The sequence below is a fragment of the Thamnophis elegans genome, chromosome 4 (assembly GCF_009769535.1).
Source record: "Thamnophis elegans isolate rThaEle1 chromosome 4, rThaEle1.pri, whole genome shotgun sequence".
NCBI classification, from domain to species: Eukaryota; Metazoa; Chordata; class Lepidosauria; order Squamata; family Colubridae; genus Thamnophis; species Thamnophis elegans.
The window spans coordinates 53,734,977-53,749,474 of NC_045544.1; the positions used below are offsets into that span (position 1 = coordinate 53,734,977).

General features: G+C 41.4%; 1 protein-coding gene and 1 long non-coding RNA gene across 6 annotated transcripts in view; one reads left to right on the plus strand and one right to left on the minus strand.

The window, feature by feature from the left end:
- The window catches only part of PLEKHG1 (pleckstrin homology and RhoGEF domain containing G1), a 60,177-nt gene that overhangs the window by 3,444 nt on the left and 42,235 nt on the right, over positions 1 to 14,498 (plus strand).
- Positions 1 to 14,498, minus strand: part of LOC116507503 — a 59,781-nt gene that overhangs the window by 1,366 nt on the left and 43,917 nt on the right. The window contains exon 7 of one of the 5 annotated variants that reach the window (XR_004255219.1): positions 2,998 to 3,037. The exons of the other annotated variants lie outside the window; for them this stretch is intronic. This is a non-coding gene — a long non-coding RNA (uncharacterized LOC116507503). Of the gene's footprint in view, positions 1 to 2,997; positions 3,038 to 14,498 lie in introns of those variants that run through there. 5 annotated transcript variants of the gene reach the window in all.

A 14,498-nucleotide genomic window follows, 5' to 3' on the forward strand; every position in this document is an offset into this window, starting at 1 on the left:
AGGTGAGGATTATTGTATTATTAATTACTTCATTTTTGTTATTTCTTTGACCTGTTAAATGTGGACATACATTTTACACATAATGTGGAAATGTTTAATGTATGGCTTTGGGCAATTTTCTTTTTAAGTACATCACTAATCAGGGAAAGAAAATACTAGTCTGATGATGCACGCAGAAGCAGACAGAGAGGCAAATCAGATTATCAGGATTGATATACAAAAGCATGTTGAAAAAGAATTAATCTGCAGAAACAAGTCTTTTCCTGCATATCTGTATTTGGTATCTTAACTGCTGATGTACAGTAAGATCCATACAGGAAAGAATTTAAATACCCTTAAACAAAACTGAAATAAAGATATAAAGCAGCAGAGCTACTGACATATTGTATAAATAAGGGAGTCATTTAAAATGTTTAGTACTGCTGACATAGTATTAAATACCTTATTCTCAGTTAAAAAATACTGCTTACTAATAAAAGTATCATATGAATTTCAACAAACATGGCAGTGTTCATTTGAAACATAACTAGAAATAATCTTGCTCAAAGAGGAAAAAAATGAAAATATCATAACGCTAGAATTTATTATAGGAAAATATTATAATTTTGTACAAATTCCTGAACGCATTAAAATATCTGAAATGCATGCCAGTTCAGTAGTAATAGATTTTTTTTTAGAAAATATTTTTAAATGTACATTTAGAAAGTAGTAAAATGGCATAAAACACTTTCTAAATAGGAACATTTTCTAACTATAGCTGATTAAAAAATCTTTTAAGCAGGCAAAGTTCTACAAATAGATCCTGAAATAGTCACTTTTTTATTTTAGAGATCTGGTGTTTCAGTATCATGGTAGATAGTGATTACTGTTTGTGATATCTATTAGTTAATTTTACTTTGACAATTGGTTTTAAGTATTTATATTCTAATCGTTTATTTAATTGGCTTCACATTATTACCTACAATTTTATCATTAATTAGCAGAAAATTAGTTTTAATAAGTAATAACATTGCAATGGTAGCTCATGCAGGTTGGGTTCTTTGCTGTTTTTCTTGAAAATGTTTCATTACCAGGCTGGGTAACATAATCACAAATAGTAGTATTAACTGTCATTTATTCCTAAAGACCAAATACCTTTTCCTTGTTTCAAGTAGGTGAATATTCTTATTTTGATGGCTAGAGTTGTTCATTTTATTTAAAATTTAAATGAAAATAGTAAGGAGATCAAAAATGCTTGAGTGAGGAGAAAAGATATCCTAGAACAAATATTAATACAATCAAAGCTACATTCATTAAGAAAGTTCTGTTTTTATAATAGAAAGTTTAATTTTCAGCAGATGTCTTTGGAGGGAAAATTGGTTCTTTTCTTTCTGGAAATTGAAAAAGGTGTTTAAGCTGTTGATATAAATAAACGGCCACTGTAATTGTAATTATTTTTGTTTACTGGATGTAAACACACTCTGATTGTTCCTTTGGTTTTTGTCAATAGTTATGCTTTTAAGTTGTTTCATTTGTTTTAAAAGAAATAATTTAAAATAAATAGCTGATGGTACAGTGAAGGGATAGAGCCTATTGGAGTAGCAACATGCAAAAAGAGGTTTTTAAACCTTTGCCCTGTCATGGCACTAATTAAAATCACTGTTTACCCAATAAAGTGCTGTTTATAATAGAAAAGATGCTCTGTTGTTGCCAATGGTAACTTTTCTTCCTCGTGAACAACAGCGAGGAAGAGTTTCCAATTAAATTTTTAGCAAAGAGAAAGGGTTGTATACTTCCCTTTAGGACAGTTCCTATTTTGGATCTTGCACATCACTGATATGCATTCATGTGTGCAGACACAAAGCAAATGACAAGACAAGCACCACATCTAGATTTGTTGCACAAAATATATTAGTATCTTAGCTTTTCTCCTTAAAAAAAAAAGCTTTCATTTTGAAAATTTGGAAAACATATTGAAAGAAGTAGAACCATTAATATACAATATGGCTATACTGAACTATGGAAAAGCATTTAAATAATTAGTATTGAAGACCTAGTTGTGAGAAATGTCTCTAATAAGTCACAGCCAAAACTGAGAAAGAGTGAACAAACTTTTATGACTGAATTGAGTTGGAGAAAAATGAGCTATGAAAAAAAATATCTGCAAATTTCATCAAGCTCATTACCTACCAGCCCACTATTATGGATGGCCACAAATATAGGTCCACAAAGGTTACCTTGGTTCTCCATGGTTTTGTATTCAAAGATTAAAAAATAATACGAAGGGAGAGTTGTATTTATTGAGTAAATAGAAGGCTGTGTTCTAAGGGATTCAAATTTTAACTCATCTTCCTTTTCACCCGCAGTGACAAATCCAAAAATTAACTTTCTGTCCCTTTAACTGATTGGATACAAGAATCTCTACAAATACTTTATATATTATTTATGAATCAATTATTTTTATGTAACTTCTAATGAATTCCAATTAATTCTAAAGTGTCAAAATCTCTTATATAGCTTGATGACGTTTCCAAGTTTTCCCTAATTTAATTAGTTGTAGGGTCTGTCAGGGCCACTGAGTTCCAAATTCCCCTAATATTTCTAAAATAAAGCACAGTATTTCATGCAATTTAAAGCTAGTGTTTACAATCCACATGAATTAGAATACAGTTTTTAAAGCATTTATTTATGTATACATGAATGTATACATCAATATTGATTAATTGTGGAAAATAAAACATCTAATAGAGCTAAATCATATTTTTCCTATGTTCAATCATGTCCAATTCTCAAGAGACTGCCTGGACCCATCCCTGCAGTTTTCTTGGCAAGGTTTTTCAGAAGTAATTACCTCCTTCCTAAGTCTGAGAGAGAACGGCTGGCCCAAGATACCCAGGAGGATTTGTGGCTAAGGCAGAACTAGAACTCACATTCTCCTGGTTTCTAATCTGATGCCTTAACCCAGGGGTCTCCAACCTTGGCAACTTTAAGACTTGTGGACTTCAACTCCCAGAATTCCTCAGCCAGTGATGCTTAACCACTACACCATGCTGGGTCTCTGGTAAATAATAAGATAAAGATTAGTTAATAAATAATGTTTATCTGATCATTGAATACCACAGGCTTCAAATTCTGTTTTACTTATCATTAATCTTTATTTATTTATTCCCCTCGCCCCAATCCACTCTTTTTTGTTTTGTTTTGTTCTGTTAACTCCTCTCTCATACTAATTGATTTCATTAGGCTGATTCTCATGTATTCTGATCTGTACTACTACCCTGTTTCCCTGAAAATAAGATCTCCCCAGGTAATAAGCCCAATTTGGCTTTTGAGCGTATGCGCTAAAATAAGCCCAGCCCCCAAAATAAGCCCAGCCCCCAAAATAAGCCCTCCCTGAAAATATTGCAAACACAGCAGCAGCTATGAAGTGACCATGCTCGCCGTCTCCTGCACCTCAAAAATAATAAGACCTCCTTGAAAACAAGGCCATAAGCGCCTTCGGAGAAACACGGTATCAGTCATCTTTTTAGTCTTTTTTCTGTTATTACAAGCTGGTTTTTTTTGTTTTGTTTTTGTTTTTATGCTGAGGGGCATATTACAACTATGAGAATGTTTATAAGTTTGTCCAGAAAATTCCCTTCTTTTTTTTGTAATTTTCTGTAGTCCAGTTCATGTGCTTAAGTAAGAAGGGGAACAACTGTGGAAGGTATAATGCTTCAGTCAGGCTCAGTATATAGAGATTTGCCACCTCTTTCTTTGTCACTAATGCCAAATGGTTCACAGATAGTTTTTAAGAAAATATATATAAAATATGTGGCTCTGTGCTATTTTTCAAGGTGTTAGCTGCACATCTACTAATGGAGTTTAATAAATGAACCATGCCTTTTTGAGGCCAATATTATACATAGTCATTAGAACAGAGAAGTTTTGTGTCAGGATTTGTTGCGTCCTCCTAACGCAGCTGGCAGCCAAGCCACACCTCACAATAACCTGATTGGCCCAGGCGCGGCTGGCTGCCGGCAGGAGAATTGCATCTCTCCCATTGGCTGGCCGCCTGACAGCTATCCATATAAATAGGGCTACGCCATCTCCGAGTTCGAGGGGCTCGCACCCAACTGGTTGATGGATTCCGCTTCCACTATTTCAGGGGGCCAGGGTAAGATGCACCTCCGCGTCTTACTAGCCGGCCGCCCTTTTCCCATGGTGCTCGATACCGGCTCCTTGAGAACCATCGTTTCCTGGGACACTCTCAAATGACTTTTCCCCCACTTCACGTGGAAACGACTGTCTTCTGCCCCTTGCCTCCTCCGGGACTACCAGGGGTCTCCTATTCCTGTCCTGGGGTGCCTCCTATTCCTGTCCTGACCGTTGCCGGTCCAGTATGGGCGGTTCCATGGTCCCTTGCCCCTCATAGTGATCAGGAACTCCTTGACCTCTCTCCTGGGGCTAGACTGTTTCCGGGCCTTCAGTTTGTCCATTGCTGGCATTAACTCCCTTTGGCTGGCTTCTGACATTGACCTGTTGGTTTCCGAGTTCGCTGATGTTTTCAGCGAGTCCCTGGGTTGTTATAAAAGCACTCCAATCTCCTTAAACCTAGACCCCCTGGTGGCCCCTATTCGCCTCAAAGCCCGCAGAGTGCCATTGGCGCTGCAGGCTAAGGTGGACGCTGAGCTAGACAAACTCATCTCCCAGGGCATCCTCGAGCCCGTGGATGATGCCCCTTGGGAGACCCTTATTGTCCTAACCCTTAAGTCGGATGGCTCCCTGAGGGTCTGTGCAGAGTACAAGGCCACTGTCAATAAAGCACTACAGGCCCAGCCCTACCCAGTCCCCGTCGTCCAGCATGTGCTGCATTCCTTGGGCCAGGGCAAGATTTTTGCAAAATTGGACCTGGCCCAGCGTATCAGCAGCTGCCTGTGGACGACGCCACTGCCACCCGCCCAGACAATCGTCACGCACTGGGGGGCGTTCCGCTGTACGCGGCCTGCAATTTGGCATCAGCGTCACCCCTGGCCTTTTCCAGGGTCTTATGGAGCACCTGCTCCATGGCATCCCTGGCGTGATGCCGTACTTCGATGACGACCTGATTGCCGCTCCAGACCAATCAGGACTCATCTCCACTCTCCGGGCCGTCCTCTCCCGTTTCCGCGCCTCAGGTCTCCACTGAAGCGCTCTAAATGTCACCTTGGGGTTCCCGCTGTCGATTTCCTCAGCTTCCCGCGTGGATACCCAAGGCATCCACCCCTCTCCCGCTAAGGTGGAAGCCATCACCAATGCCCCCACCCCTTCTAGCAAGGCGGAGTTGCAAGCCTTTCTGGGGCTCTTAAACTTTTACGCCGCCTTCATTCCCCATAAGACTCTGGTGGCAGAGCCCCTGCACCACCTCTTGGATTCCTCCGCCCCCTGGGCCTGGACCAGCCGCGAGGTGCATGTGCTCGCGGCTGTCAAGCACCTTCTGACAGCTGCCCCCATGCTTGCGCAGTAGGACGAACGCCTACCCCTCCTCCTCACCTGTGACACCTCCCCTTATGGTGTGGGTGCTATGTTGAGCCACTCTTTCCCTGATGGCTCTGAAGCACCCATCGCCTACTACTACTGAAAGAAATTACAGCCACCTGGACAAGGAAGCTCTCGCGGCCGTAGCTGGAGTGAAGAGGTTTCATCACTACCTCTACGGCCGCCCCTTCACCCTCCTAACAGACCATAAGCCCCTCCTTGGCATCCTGGTGGGGAATTGCATGCCCCCCCATCCTCTCACCACGCATGTTCCGATGGTCTGAGTTTCTTTCCGCTTACTCTTACCAGCTGCACTACCAGCTGGGTAAGCATATGGACCATGCGGATGCCTTAAGCAGGTGTCCGCTGCCTCTGCCGCTCTCCGACCCCGCCACCTCCGTGGCCTCCGGCGTCTTCCTTGTCAACGACTTGGAGCTGCCACTCTCCACCTCGGACATTGCGCACTCCACCACCTCTGACCACTTCCTCTCCCACGTTTTGGACACTGTTCGCCGGGGCTGGATGGCAGATTCTCGGGCTCCCAAGTTCCTGCCTTTCCTCTGCCGCCGCACCGAACTCTCCATTCTCCAGGGATGCCTCCTCTGGGGTTCCTGGGTAGTTGTGCCACCTTCCCTACTCCAGCTGGTGCTCCGTCAGCTCCACGAGGGCCATCCTAGGATCGTCCACATGAAGGCCCTCAGCCGTGGATATCTGGTGGCCCTCCATGGATGCCGACATTGCTGGCTGGGTGCAGCAGTGCCCTCCTTGCCAGGCTGTCTGGCCCATCCCCCCTCTTCTCCTCCCCGGGAATGGGAAACCCCCTCCTCCCCCTGGAGCCGCCTCCACACGGACTTCTTCGGCCCCGTCGATGGGCGCTCCTTCCTACTCGTTGTGGATGCCCTCTCTAAATGGGTAGAAGTCATCCACGTGCGCTCTGTCACCTCAGCTGCTACCATCCATGCCCTGAAGTGCCTTTTCTCAACCCATGGCCTCCCTGATACATTGGTGACCGACAACGGTCCCCAATTCACCTCCGCCGAATTCCGCCTCTACCTCGCCAGCCTGGGGATCCGCCATGCTCCGGTGGCTCCCTACCATCCCGCCAGCAACGGCATGGCGGAGCATGCTGTTCGCTCCGCCAAGGAAAGCCTGGCCCGCCTCAGCCCCTTGCCCTGGCCAGCCCACCTGTGTACCTACCTAAAAGCCCAGCACTCCACCGCCTGTGCCACCACCGGCAAATCCACGGCCGAGGTTCTCATGGGCCGCTGCCTCTGCACCACTCTGGACTGGCTGCACCCCCACTTCTCTCCCCTGTCTGCTTCCCTGGAGGCCACCCCCAGGGCTTTCTGTGTGGGGGAGGAGGTCTACGCCCAGAATTACTCGGGCGAGCCGAAGTGGGTCCCGGCCGTGATTCAGGAACTAACGGGACCCTGTTCCTACAGGGTCCAACTTGGTGACGGACAAATTTGGTGGCGCCATATAGACCAGTTGCGCCGCCGCGCAACAGCCCAGCCACCCAGACCGCAGAGCCTTGCCGCTCTGGCCTCTCCGCCTGACCCTAGCCTCCAACCGCAACTGCAAGCACCACGGCACACACCACCAGGCGACCTCCCACCACCAACCACCGTGACCGCTAACTTGCCTGCTAACTTCGGTGCGAGGCTAGGGGCTGGGCCTCTGGTTCCGCTCCACCTCCCGGACAGGACTCCTCCTCCATGGTCCGTCCCTCTTCGGCGACCACACCCGAACTAAGGCGGTCCCAGCGCTTGCGCAGTCGGCCAAAATACTTGGACAACTACGCATGCGCCATCCAGGGGGAAGGGGTGTTGCGTCCTCCTGACGCAGCCGGCAGCCAAGCCACGTCTCGCAATAACCTGATTGGCCCAGGCACGGCTGGCTGCCGGCGGGAGAATTGTGTCTCTCCCATTGGCTGGCCGCTTGACAGTTATCTGTATAAATAGCTTTCAGGTGGCGCTGTCCAGTGCGCGCGTTCTGAACTGTTACTTGTTCCTGACCTGTTAATAAACGTTCTGCAATTTACCTCACGCCTCGCCTCATACTTAAAAGGATTCTTAATATCCTGTGACTTAAAAGCTCCATCTCCCTCAAAATATTATTTCTTTTTATATATGGGTCTATGTTTGTGTATATGTTTCCAGAACTGAGGATAATGTTTTGCTTTGCACTTAGTTAATCCAGGAAATATTTATAAATGTATCTCTCTGTTCCAGACATTTGACAATTGAAGTCCATGCATTTAAAGTTACTGGGATTGAGAAAAACTGTTATATAAACTTTAACCTCCATGATAGACAGCCTAAACACACTAAACATTATGATACTGGTATAATCAGCCAGTATCTAATTATATGCCTAGTGGCATTTTCCATGGTGTGGTTAAAATTACTTGAGAAAGGATGAGTTGTCTCCCTTCTCACATGTTATCTATGAACACATAGATTTTTGCCTGTATTACCCTCCATTATTTACATGTGTAAATAATGATGACTTGTAAAGCTGCAAACCATTATAATGGAAAATACATTACATGGAAAAGTATTTCTATTTTCAAAGGCACCTGAAATTCCAAGATACTTACTGATAAATGTTCATGAAAAAGAAATGAATACAGATTGGTAGAAATAGGAACTAAATGCTTTATTTAACTTATTCGGTTCAATTACTAACTAAAACAGTGAAGTACATTATTAACAGCTTTCACAATAAAGCCTTACCCAAGATGTTAAATAGGTCAAAAATTTTATTTCAAACCCAGTAAAGAGCAAATCCTTGTTTATAACAACAATGGTACACATGGATGGTAGTGCAAAGTATTTTTGCTCTAATTGCTGGTCATTCATTTGAACTATTTATAGTTTGAATTTAGGACTAAACGTACGTACTTTGCATAAGTCTCCATAAAGTTCTAGAATAAAACATCTATAAAATCAAAAGATTAAAAATGAAATGCTGAACATATAGGATATAGGCATGTATATTCATGCTATTATTTGCATCCGCTACTAAGACCCCTGTATTTTCAGGAAAGCAGTTTGGATAGCGGAAGCATGTACTAACAACAAAGGATTGTGTTTTTGAAGCTGCTGACAACAGTATAAATCCAGATAGTGGCCATCTTAAAATGTATAAAATTCTTCTAACAAAGATATGTAATATGACATGCTTAGAGACATACAAACTGATCATGCTAGACCCCAGAAATCAAGAAATACTAAGCCTGTGATGATGAACCTATGACACACGTGCCACATGTGGCACACAGAGCCCTCTCTGCGGGCACAGAAGCTGTCGCCCTAGCTCAGCTCCACTGCGCATGCAGACGCGCCTCCTGACAGCCAGCTGGTTTTTAGGTTTCTGCTGTGCATGCGTGGGGGGGTGGGGCTCATGCGGGAGATATATGTGCATGTTCAGGGGGCATGCACAGGGGTCATGCGCACATGTGCAGGACAGCAGCGCACAAAGGGTTGTGTGCACATGTGCATCTGAATTCCTGAAATATTAGATGTTCAGTATTGAGTATTCCCAGTAACCTTGTTCATTGTTGGGATTTTTGCCTCTAAATTTTGTTTCAGAGTTAAGTTGGAGGAAGTTGGTTTAGTATCTGTTCTGGTTGCAATTATATAGTACTGTGTAGCCCAAATCTTTCTGAAGAAGTAGTAATAAGAAGTAACAGAGACTTCCACAACCAGTTAACTTAATTTACTTGGCTATACAAAAGTATTGAACCAAGTTTCTGAGTAGTATTTTGAACTAATAAAGTAATTTGAAATTAGGATTACTAGTTTAAATAACAGGAAAAGATAGATAGAAATAGGCAAACAATTCTTGAAATGAAAGAAGATAATGATTTTACTGCAAGGTAGGCATGCATTTTCTTGTGTTTATATATTATCTGCAAATAGGATGAACAATGAGATGTCAGGTTTGCTAATGGCATCAAATTATTTACAGCAGTTACTATAAGATCATATCCCTAAACTAGGAGCATAAGCATTAAAAAGAGAAATGATATAGAATTGAAATAAATGAGTGCTGATAAATATCTCAAGGTAGAAGTAATTGACTCCTGAAAGGCATGTTTGGCTTTTGAGTGACAGCTACACATTCATCTGAAAAGAAAAGGTCAGCAGAAGTCTCCAAGTTGTCTTCAAAAGTAGATTGATATAAAGATCATTAGTAATTTATAAGGTGACCAGACGTCCCAATTTCAGCGGGACGGTCACGCTTTATAACAATTTGTCCCGTGTCCCGGGCCGTTTTTAAAAAGTCCCGATTTTCTGGCTTCATGTTGAAAGCCCAGTGGTTTTGCTTAAGAAATCCTAACCGGGGCAAGACAAAAGACACCCTGTCTAATCCCTCTCTCTGTCTCAGTACTTTCATTGAAGATATTAAAACTTTAAAGCAAGAAAACGGACCCCCCCACGCCCCTTTTACCTCATTTTATAAGAAAAAATGACCAAGTACCATAGAGCTCCAGGAAATTCTTGGCTAGAGGGGCTGCCAGTGTTACTTCCTGGATTTTCCGGAGGGGAGGGGCACAGAGGTTGGAGGTCAGCTCGTGTGGAAGAAAAAATGGTGGCAAAAGTTTCTTTGAAAAATATTTCCCTGACTAATTTCACCATTTTAATTTGATCAGTTCTTTGTATTAACATCTACATCATTCTGGATTGACTTGTGCCTGCTGGTAAGTGAGCTGGGTTTTTTTCTTTTATTTTTTTAATGTATTTTAAAATAATATTTTATTTATTGTGCATAGGATTTTTTAAAATAGTTTTATTCTGTGTGGGTTCTTTTTTTAAATTGTCTTAGACTATTTAAAAAAAGATTCTATCCAAAATACAAAATACCAGTTACAGTTATTCACTTAAGAACTGTGGCAAGAAAAGTGGAATAGTGACCAAAGTTACAATGGCATTGAAAAAAGTGACTGATGACCATTTTTCACACTTAGCGACCATTTTCACACTTAGCGACCGTTGCAGCATCCTCATGGTCACGCAATCAAAATTTTTGATGTTTGGCAACAGATTCGTATTATGAGGTTTCAGTGTCCTGGGGTCATTTTAATTGCCTTTTGACAAAGGCAATTTGGGAAACCAGATTCACTTATGTTGCTAACTTATCAGTTGCAGTTATTCACTTAAAAAGTGTGGCAAGAAAGGTGGTATAGTGACCAAAGTTACAATGGCATTGAAAAAAGTGACTTATGACCATTTTTCACATTTGGCGACCATTTTCACACTTAGCGACCGTTGCAGCATCCTCATGGTCACGTGATCAAAATGTTGATGTGTGGCAAGAGTTACAATTTATATTTGTAAATTGTAGTTATGTTGAAATGAAAAAAATTACAATACTATTTTTGCGTTATATTTTTGTTGCTCCGTATAAAATTTTTAATCAAGGGCCTCCCCCCCCCCCCGCCCCGGTCAAAGGTGTCCCTCTTTACCAATCTGAAAATCTGGTCACCTTAGTGATTTATGACATGCAACTGAGAGCAGGTCTTTTATATATATATAAATATATATATATAGTGTTGTGCGTTCTTACCCTGAGAGTAAAGGTGATATGTAAGGGCAAGTACTTTTTAGCCTGCAGCCATCTGGAAGGAGGCTAAGCATGGAGGCTGCTTCAGGCCAAGTACAGTTAAAGAGGAAGGAATCTGTATTTCATACTATTCAACTTATTTTTTTGTTGACAAAAATGCCCAGAGCTGTAATTGATATTATGTTTATATTTCTGACCATTACCATTGAAGTCAATGCTCAATCCAAAAGTTGGAAAAAGTGAGAAAAAAGTGAGTCTATACCTACTAATGTCTATTTATAAGAATTGCCTTGTAAAAAGACCTTTACGTGAATCTTGGTTGATTGTCAGTGATTTAAAATACTTTTTAAAGGACTATAAGGAAAAACTTGCAAGAACCTGTTACAAAAAACATGAATGTGAGGTAGATAATTTATAGGTTTTGATCATATAATTTTATTGTAGAATGTAAATTAGGGGGTATCTCAGAGACTTGCTTGAAAATCTGAGTCTCTGGAGTTCATGATGTTCATGGAGAATTAGGTTCCTTTGTTTTCCATTTACTAATTCCCCAATTCCCATCCTCCAATCTCCCAGTAAATCTTGTGCTTATGGCAGAAGATAAGGGAAGAATTTTCTCCTTCTTGGTAGCAATTTGCTTCTTGCTACTCTTCAAAAATATTGTTTTGATAGAAGTTATGACCACGCTTAATAAAAAGCTGGTTGCCCAGGACAGAAATTTTTGCAACTCAGGCATGAAAATGATACTTAATTGTGATCGGATTTGAGAATGGGAAACTGCTATTATTTCTACCTTGTCTCTGTTAAAGAAACTGAACTTTTGTTCTATTCCAACAGCAGAGTAGCCAAAATATTGTGATATAAAGGTTGATACATTGTTCTGATAAAATATAAATATTGTTCAAAAAAGTGGCTAAATTTTGTGATATAGCACATTGTTAAAAACAGGTGAACATATTCATATAGTAAGTCATAAATCCTCTTAGCAATCTAGTTCTTTTTATTCACTTGGTTAATATGCCTAGTGTAGTAACCTTTTCCGAGTGAGTGTCCAAAGTGCATGCGTGAACCTGCCCAAACCCCCAAAATGCAATGTGTGAGCAGCCCCACACATGTGCCCCACACCCCGTAAATGCATGCCTCCTGCAAATGCATGTGTGTTTCCCCCACACGTGCTCCGCCCCCATGCATGCTCACAAGGGCCCCCCTCACATGTTCCAATGTCACCCAATGACCAGGTGGCCAGCGGGAGGCATGCGCACATGCACAGTGGAACAGAACTAGGGTGACAGCTCGCGTACCCACAGAGTGGGCGCTGCGTGCTACCTGTGGCATGCATGCCATAGGTTTGCCATCATGGGCCTAGAGAAATGGCTCACCTTGTGACCACAAGTGAGTCCAAAATTTCTGTTGCTAAGTGAGGCAGTTATTAAGTGAGTTTTGTCTCATTTCATGACCTTTCTTGCCACAGTTATTCAGTGAATTACTGCAGTTGTTAACACAGTTGTTAAATAAATCTGGCTTTCCCGTTGACTTTGCTTGTCAGAAAGTTGCAAAAGGCAATCCCATAACCCCAGGATACTGTGACCGTCGTAAATACAAGCCAGTTGCCAAGTGTCCGAACTTTGATTGTGGTCATGGGGATACTGCAATGAACATAACTGTGAAAAATGGTCATAAGTCACTTTTTTTAGTGCTGTTGTAACTTCGAGCGATCACTAAATGAAAGGTGGTCATCAAGAACTACTTGTACTCTGTCCCAGTATATTTCTTCAGAACAGAGCAGACAAATGTCTGCAGGATCCACAGTAAAAAGAGTACTAGAGGACCATTTGGCTCAAGGACTTCACAGAGACATCCCCACATGGACATATAGGCTGAGGTAGCAGCATATTTTTTATAATACCCTGACAGAGCTGTGTGGGGCAATATGTCCAATCTGATAAGAAGAAAGGCCATCAAAATTTCAGCACTGGGATGGGGGAAAGATATACAGTATGCCATAATATTTGATTTTATGGAAAAATAATTGCCCCATCGTATTTTCTGATATTTCACTTAACTTTCATCAGATCCTATTTATCTGTACCGTGATCATATATAAAGGAGTCTGAACAATTACACCAAAATTTAATCCTTGTTTCATATCCTCATTGCTCTAAGTTAAGCTTGTTGTCTTGTACTCTACCTGGAGATGACGTTGAAGACAACATAGAAGATAACAATTTGCTACAAAAAGCATATGGCCTGCTTGTTGGCAAGTATTATTCACCATGAGTATATTATATCTGTTCTTAAGACTGCCCAGAGAATTTCAGTTGAGAGGGCTGGTTTAATCTACAAAGCTGTGTATATTTTGTCACTCCACCTTCAACTGGTTATCTAGCTTGGTCATCAGGGGAAAAACCCTTAAACGTTTGTTGAAATGGGGGTGGGGGGGTTGGTGGAGATGAAACCAGAAGTTTCTATTATAGAATAATCTCCCCTTAGATGTTATGTTAGCCCCAACTATGGTTGCTTTCTGGAAGGTGGTAAACTGAGTTTCTTTTAGAGGGCTTTTGAGAATCTCTTATTGTATGTAGCCATGGAAGCACTGTGGCTAATATTATTACAAGTATTTAATGCTGTTAGTTAATGGATATTATTGTGGATATTGTGTAATGTATATTACTGAATTAAGGGTTCCTTTCTTTTCCATTCTGACATATTACATGATATTATCACTTGAAACTTTGGTATTATTAACTCAGGCATTCTTGTTTTGAATCAGTAGGATATTTATATGCAGAAAATCCAAAAGGGATGAAAAATGAGTGGGTTTTTGGTTGCATTTCCAATTATTTTGTCAAATTGTTGGAGCAGATATAATATGCAGACTGTAAACTTTATTAAATTAGTTTTAATTCCATGGTTGGTTTAGGAGGTTGGTCTTTTTCTTTTGTTTCCCAGCAGATACTGAGTTTGCTTTAACAATAAACAGTCTGGTGTGTTTATTGGGGATTTTCCACACTTTTTTAAAATCAGGATTTCAAACGTTCACAGCTTGCTATCATATTGTTAGTATTTTCCATTGGGCTGTTTGGGTCAAATAATTTTTAAACAGGAAAAAAATGATTAAGGCTATAAAACAAACTCGTGGTTGTGTAGCTTTGATCATTTTCCATGCAGGACAGACTGAGAGATCATGTTCCATTTTTAATGGCTTTCTAGGACGGGTTTGAGGAGCTATTAAATGACAAGGCACAATACAGAGCTCTAATTTGAAAACTCTTGAGTTATTTATTTATTGGGTTGGTTAGTTCCCATGAATTATTTTGAACATAATGATCTTCAGAAGTGGGTTTTATAGAGCTGATTTCATCTCTGTGGCTACAATCCCAGTTAAGGTTAGTTAGAAAGTCTTAGGGTGAGCTGAGTGAACAAAGTTTCATTCTCCATGATACTCATTACTTTGT